The sequence below is a fragment of the Lolium perenne genome, chromosome 7 (genome assembly GCF_019359855.2).
Source record: "Lolium perenne isolate Kyuss_39 chromosome 7, Kyuss_2.0, whole genome shotgun sequence".
Lineage (NCBI taxonomy): Eukaryota > Viridiplantae > Streptophyta > Magnoliopsida > Poales > Poaceae > Lolium > Lolium perenne.
In genome coordinates, this window is record NC_067250.2 from 271,732,853 (window position 1) to 271,740,561 (window position 7,709).

The 7,709-nt window shown below is 50.5% G+C and overlaps 1 pseudogene; it reads right to left on the minus strand.

Moving 5' to 3' along the window:
• Positions 1-1,075: 1,075 nt before the first annotated feature.
• Positions 1,076-2,318, minus strand: LOC127312877 (alpha-amylase type A isozyme-like; annotated as a pseudogene).
• Positions 2,319-7,709: the final 5,391 nt, after the last annotated feature.

A 7,709-nucleotide genomic window follows, 5' to 3' on the forward strand; every position in this document is an offset into this window, starting at 1 on the left:
GGCCGAGGCCTGAGCGCCTCCACCGAAGCAGCGACGAGGAGGGGATGGTGCACCGCAGGACATGCGCGCATGGTGGTGCCCTAGGCTGCCTCGATCCGATCTAAGTCTTGGGCCAAGATCTCGACTGGGTGGACCTAGGAAGGTGTGGTCCTGGTGTTGGTCCTTGCCACGTCGACGGGCTACGCTGTCTGCCCTCTCCATGTCTTTCAATCTGGTTAGTAGTTGACCGACGGCGAGGGGGTTGCTAGTCTTGGGAATAATGGTGGTGGTACTCGGATTTCTCTCGCGCCAAGTCAAGATTGGTTGGAAGCTTCTTCCCACCGGGCTGGCTGGATTGTCGTGTTCTGGAAAGGTCCTGCCGACGAAATTCATTGTGCGATCAATGCCTGAAGGTTGCTGAATGGAGTGTTTTCGGTCGTGTGCACCTATATTTTTTTATCTGAGCGTTTGGTTTCAGAGGGAGCAGTTCGAAGCACTACTGACTGCTAATATCATGGAGCTCATTTTCTTTCCATGATGACGGAGGAGAAGTTCATGGAAGCCAAGATCGGTGGAAGAGCAATGGTGGTAGGATCTTGGTGGTGAGGTGCAATTGGCTTGGTGCTTCGTGACTTCAAACAACGACTTGTATGTGGGAGCGACTGCACAGGAGAAGTTCAAAGTTCTATCTTTCAGAGTGAAAATCTAAGATCTAGCATTAATTTGTTGTACCTGGCAACGTTCTTGTTGAAGGGATTGTTTTGAGATTGAGGACTTACTTTAGGGTGAAAATCTAAGATCTATGATGGACGACGATAGCGTTTGTGCACTATTTTTTCTCTTGGAGGCGTCGTTTATGGAGAAAATGATCTTCTGGTGTTCGTCTTGGTGGTGTTAGTGTTGCTGTTTCAAATTTTCGATCTTGCAGTGGAATTTTGTTGTTGTAATTGTTCTCTATTTTTATGTGGATGTGTGCATCCTTTATGCCATTAGGCATGATGTTGAGTGTAATTGATATCTCCGTGATATTAATATATGCTCTTTATCGAAATAAATAAATAAATCATGAACTTCAAATCATTCTGGATCCAATGGCGGATCAGTCGAAGCTTCAGCTCCGCTGCAGGGTTGCCGTGGCGCAGGCCTTCTCCCAGACGGCGTAGTCATTGCCGTGAGCGGAGTTCACGAACCCGGCGGGGATGACGGACCCAACGTCGTACCTGGAGCCGATCTTCACCACCACCTTGCCGTCGATCTCGGCGACATAGGCGTCGCCGTCGTGCATGAGGATCTTGAGCTCGCTCGTCGCCGTGATGCCGTTGCGCTTCCTCACCGCCACCAGCGCCGCGATCTCCTCCTTGAACCCCCAGTCGAAGAAATGGTCGTAGAACTGCACGACACAACCAACCGTTATAATCTCCCTGTAGAAATGGTACCTGCCTGAATGACAAGAGATAGTGAGGCTGCTTGCTTACTGTTGAAGTATAAATGCTACACTTACGATGCATGGCGTGCCGGGGTGTGTGAGGATGTAGGCGTAGCCCTGCATGACCTTGTCGGAGGGGAAGGGCCACATGGCCTGGGTGGAGCCGGTGTCGTGGTTGTCGACGAAGGTGACGGCCTTGGCCGGCCACCACCCCATCACTCCTGGAGCCTTTCCCTGAGGATCGATCAGCCGCCACAGCTCACCCTCCACGGCGGCGTTCAGGATCCCCTTGGTCGTAAAATCAAACACCATGCCCGCCGACGCGGCCCCGCCCACGCCGTCCACCCAGTTCACCAAGTTCTGGCGGTGCGCGTCCTGGTCGTAGTTCGGCTTCCCGTCTCCGCACGTCGGCATGGTGTCCCACACCTCGGCCACGGCCAGGTCCGGCGACGTGCCGTCGATGTACACCTTGGCAATCGCCGCGGAGTAGCCCCCGGCGAAGTCGAGCCGCCACGCGTCGAAGCCCAGGTCGGTCTTGAGCCAGAGGAGCGCCACTCCTTGAGCTCGCGCTGCACGCGGTCGTTGAGGTGGTCGATGTCGGGCGCGGCCGCGAAGTCGGCGCCGGTGTCGAGGTTTCCGGTGCCGTCGGAGTAGACGGTGTCGTCGCGGCAGATCATGTGCGGGCCCCAGTCGAGGCGGCCGTCGGATGTGCCGCCCTCGAAGATGCAGTACGTGCCGCGGTTGTCCGTATAGTCGGCGGACCGGTGGTTGATGACGATATCGGCGATCGCGTGCACACCCATACAATGGAGCGCGGCAATCAGGGACTTGAGCTCCGCTGCGTTGCCGTACTTGGACGCGTCGATGTCGTACAGCCGACCAGGCATGTAACCTGCAGTAAACCAAGCAGATCACTTATTTAGTAGTGTATGTATGTAGTGTTATACGAGTACTTTTTTTTAGATAATAGGCCAACGATTAAATTAATAACTTCCCACGATAAGTTAAAAGGTGCTGAAACTAACTTACGAGCGAACAACGGACACGGCTATTACAAAGAGTACGTAAACTAGGGACAGAAACTGGACAGTAATAGTGTCGGGTCGGAGCTCACCCAACGAGCGAGTCAATGAACACGCACGCTGTCGACAGCCCTCCCCATCGCAGGTGACATCACTAGAGACCGACCACCACCAGGAACCGAAATGGTGTTTACATACCAACATGCAACACCAAGGAAGCTCAACGAAGGGGTAGAGCATGCAACAAACTTTGCCGAAGATCGTCAAACGAAGAGACAACGCCATCCGAAGAAGCCTGGCACATCCGCCACCCAACCAGCAGAGAGCCGCACATTGTGAGCTCCAAGGCGGTGTCTTAGTGACCCAAGAGCGCCGCAACCACCCAATCCGAGGATCTTGGGCTTTCGCCCGAAGCACCTAGGATAGCCGAGAAGAGACACAACGACAGCTTCAAGAAGGGGACAACGTCCATGGATGTCGATGTCGCGTCTCGGGAAGACCCGAGCAAGAGTTTCTCCTTGGAAAGACCTCTCCACCTCCCGCATAGGGCATGGAGCACCGCCAAAACGGCGACCACACCGCTGCCACGGAGAATCGCGCGGCGAGGCCACGTCTCCCGTAATACCATTGCCACTGGCCAGCACCCGAACCTATGGCTCGCCCGCCAACCAGCAAGGTTCCCACCAACCGAGGCCACCACCCCGGAAACCAAACTCCTCGGGCCGCCGTACCGCAACAAAGCACCGATGCCACAACCAACGCAAGGCTCCTGCACCCGACTAGACGACCTCCGACTTCACCGGTGTCTATCCCGCGCAGATCACTCGGTGAGAGAGCTCCTCCAAAATCAAGGGTGGCCCGCAGCCACACGGCTGTTGCTGACACCAGATCTGGATGTCAGGCGAAGAGGGGACTCACGCTGCAAGATCGACGGGCTGCCGGAGGCGTCAGATCTAGCGGAGGAGGCGCGGAAGGCTCGAGAAAGGGGGTCGCGTCCCCTGGCCTGAACTCGAGACGACGGGCGCGCTGAAGCCCACACCCCTCCCGGAATTCTCCCTGCCTGAGCGCACAGCTGACTAGAGCGCCGACATCCACTGCGCTCGCTTCCAACAGCTGAGCCAACGCCATGGACGCGAGAGGAGCCTGCCGCCGCAGGGACCTAACCTCCGCTAGCAATGAAGAGGGGTGCGTCAACCTCCCGAGCTAGGCCCGACAATGACCACCGGCAGCGGCGAGGACGGAGGGGGGGGGGGGGGGGGTGGTGAGAAGGCCGGGGTCAACCTAGGGTTAGGAATCGCCTACTAAGTCGCTAAGTCTATGTAGTGTTATACTTCTATTGTAGATTTCATTTTTTATCACTCGTATAATTTCATCGTAAAATGGAGAAAAATACTGCTAGTAGCTAAAAAACATCGTATGCAATGAATTATTTCAAGTATGAATATTTCTCAATCCATTGAGAATTAACTTTGTTCTTAATTAGATGATGTCATCAAATCTCAGTTACAACTCATGTTGCAGGTGATGACTAGTATCAATCACAAAAGAAATCTAAGAGCACAAATAATTTTATTAGTTGCATCTCCACGACTCCCAGTTGAACCCCTGCAGGAAGACGCCATCAACAGATCCCCATTCTCATGGTTAATTAAGATCATGAGCTCAGATTCTCTTCGCCACGGAATCAAAACATACAGATCAAGTCGAAATGCGTACCTGAAACAGAACCTGGTGATCACCGGATGCCAACCCGGCAAAAAGCAGTAGCAGCAGGGAGAAGCAGCACAGGTTGCCGTTCTTCCCCATCGCGCTATTATCGATCTCCCAGTCCCAGTACAGGACACTCTTCTCCTTCCCCGGGTGAATGATTACTGGCTGATGGTTACAACTTACAAGTGTACTACGTGCTTCGTATTTATAGCCTGTGGATGCCATGGCAGTATTTAACACGAGCTAAGCACCGTGGGGTGTTGCTTGGAGGCAATACATGGATACCAGACTCTTATGAAAAAGAGGGGGCGATTGATTGTTGTATTGTGATCCAAATTCATATACTAAAGGGAGGCTAACTTCTGACGAGCGGAGCGAGGCCCGTCGCCGGAGGCTTGGGCCGAATATATACATCTTGTAAGCCGCCGGCTAGGGTTGATCAGATTATAAGATAACCCACGGCGTTTGTAAACACCTCCCGATATAGTGAAGTTTTGCTGGCTGGCGCCCGTGGTTTTTCCCCCTTCTGTGTTGGAAGGGGTTTTCCACGTTAAATCTTGTGTCCCCTGCGTGTGTTCTTGTTTCGTTCTTCGTTATTTGCTTGTCGCTTTTATAACAAGTGGTATCAGAGCCCGTGTTTCAATCTAGGGTTTTGCGACATGTCTTCCTTGAAGTTCGATCTACCGCAGCTGGATTACACCACGAGATTTTCTCTGTGGCAAGTGAAGATGAGGGCGATACTTACCCAATCTTCTGATCTGGATGAAGCTCTTGATGGTTTTGGCAAGAAAGATGCCAAGACCTGGACCGACGATGAAAAGAGGAAAGACCGTAAGGCTTTTTCATTAATTCAGCTTCATCTATCCAACAATATCTTGCAGGAAGTGCTGGCTGAGAAATCCGCAGCGGCGCTGTGGTTGAAACTGGAATCGATCTGCATGTCCAAAGATCTAACCAGTAAGATGCACGTGAAGATGAAGTTGTTCTCGCACAAGCTGCAAGAAGGTGCGTCAATGATGAATCACCTATCGATCTTTAAAGAGATCGTTTCTGATTTGCTATCCATGGAGGTAAAATATGATGATGAGGATCTAGCTCTTATACTGTTAGTCTCGTTGCCTAATTCTTTTGCGAATTTTCGAGACACCTTGTTATACAGTCGTGATGAACTAACCCTTGCCGAAGTTTATGAGGCCCTCCAGCAGAGGGAAAAGATGAAATCTATGGTGCAGGCAGAGGGTTCGTCATCTAAGGCAGAAGCACTGCAGGTCCGAGGCAGGACCGAGAACAGAAACAACAACTACAACAACTACAACAGAGATAAGAGCAAGACCGACAGAGGTCGCTCAAAGTCCAAGGGACGAGATGGTAAGTTCTGCAAGTACTGTAAGAAAACTAGCCACAATATTGATGATTGTTGGAAGTTGCAGAACAAAGAGAAAAGAAACGGTACTTACCAACCGAAAAACAAATCTGAGGGTGATGGTAAGGCTGCTGTTGTTTCCAGTGATAATTCTGATGGCGATTGCCTAGTTGTGTTTGCTGGTTGTGTTTCTGGTAATGATGAGTGGATCCTTGATTCTGCATGTTCGTTTCATATTTGCTGTAACAAAGACTGGTTCAGTTCTTATGAGTTTGTGCAGAGTGGAGATGTTGTGCGTATGGGAGATAACAACCCACGTGAGATCGTGGGCATTGGCTCCGTTCAGATCAAGATGCATGATGGCATGACACGCACTCTGACAGATGTGAGACACATACCTGGCATGGCCAGAAATCTGATCTCTCTCAGTACCCTTGATGTTGACGGGTACAAACACTCCGGTTCTCGCGGAGTTCTGAAGGTATCAAAAGGTTCTCTCGTTCACATGATTGGTGATATGAATTCTGCAAAGTTATATGTTCTTAGAGGTAGCACTTTGTCTGGTATTGCTGCTGCTGTTATTCCTGATGAACCTGGTAAAACTAATCTGTGGCATATGTTGGAGATATGCCCAAGAGGCAATAATAAAAGTGATTATTATATATCTTTATGTTTATGATAAATGTTTATATACCATGCTATAATTGTATTAACTGAAACATTGATACATGTGTGATATGTAAACAACAAAGAGTCCCTAGTATGCCTCTTAACTAGCTTGTTGATTAATGGATGATTAGTTTCATAATCATGAACATTGGATGTTATTAATAACAAGGTTATATCATTATATGAATGATGTAATGGACACACCCAATTAAGCGGTAGCATAAGATCTCGTCATTAAGTTATTTGCTATAAGCTTTCGATACATAGTTACCTAGTCCTTATGACCATGAGATCATGTAAATCACTTATACCGGAAAGGTACTTTGATTACATCAAACGCCACTGCGTAAATGGGTGGTTATAAAGGTGGGATTAAGTATCCGGAAAGTATGAGTTGAGGCATATGGATCAACAGTGGGATTTGTCCATCCCGATGACGGATAGATATACTCTGGGCCCTCTCGGTGGAATGTCGTCTAATGTCTTGCAAGCATATGAATAAGTTCATAAGAGACCACATACCACGGTACGAGTAAAGAGTACTTGTCAGAGACGAGGTTGAACAAGGTATAAAGTGATACCGAAGATCAAACCTCGGACAAGTAAAATATCGCGTGACAAAGGGAATTGGTATCGTATGTGAATGGTTCATTCGATCACTAAAGTCATCGTTGAATATGTGGGAGCCATTATGGATCTCCAGATCCCGCTATTGGTTATTGGTCGGAGTGAGTACTCAACCATGTCCGCATAGTTCGCGAACCGTAGGGTGACACACTTAAAGTTGGATGTTGAAATGGTAGTACTTGAATATGGAATGAAGTTGGAATATTTGTTCGGAGTCCCGGATGAGATCCCGGACGTCACGAGGAGTTCCGGAATGGTCCGGAGAATAAGATTCATATATAGGATGTCATTTTATGTGAAATAGAATGTCGCGGAAGGTTCTATGGAAGGTTCTAGAAGGTTCTAGAAAAGTCCGGAAGAAACCACCAAGGAAGGTGGAGTCCACATGGGACTCCACCACCATGGCCGGCCAGCCCTAGATGGGGTGGAGTCCCAAGTGGACTCCACCATAGGGGGCCGGCCACCCCCCACATGGGAGGTGGAAATCCCACCCTTTGAGTGGGAGTCCTAGTTGGGCTAGGTTTCATCTCTTATGGGAGGTTTTTGGTTCGGGTCTTATTCGAAGACTTGGAGACCAACTCTTGGGAATCCACCTATATAATGAGGGGCCAAGGGGAGGGGGCCGTCCACCCTAAGACCACAGCCTGGCCGACCCCCTTGAGTGGCCGGCCACCCCCTCCCAAACCCTAGCCGCCCCCCCTCTCCTCCATATTGCCCGCGTAGCTTAGCGAAGCTCCGCCGGACTTCTTCACCGCCACCGACACCACGCCGTCGTGCTGTCGGATTCAAGAGGAGCTACTACTTCCGCTGCCCGCTGGAACGGGGAGGTGGACGTCGTCTTCATCAACAACCGAGCGTGTGACCGAGTACGGAGGTGCTGCCCGTTCGTGGCGCCGGAACCGATCGTGATCAA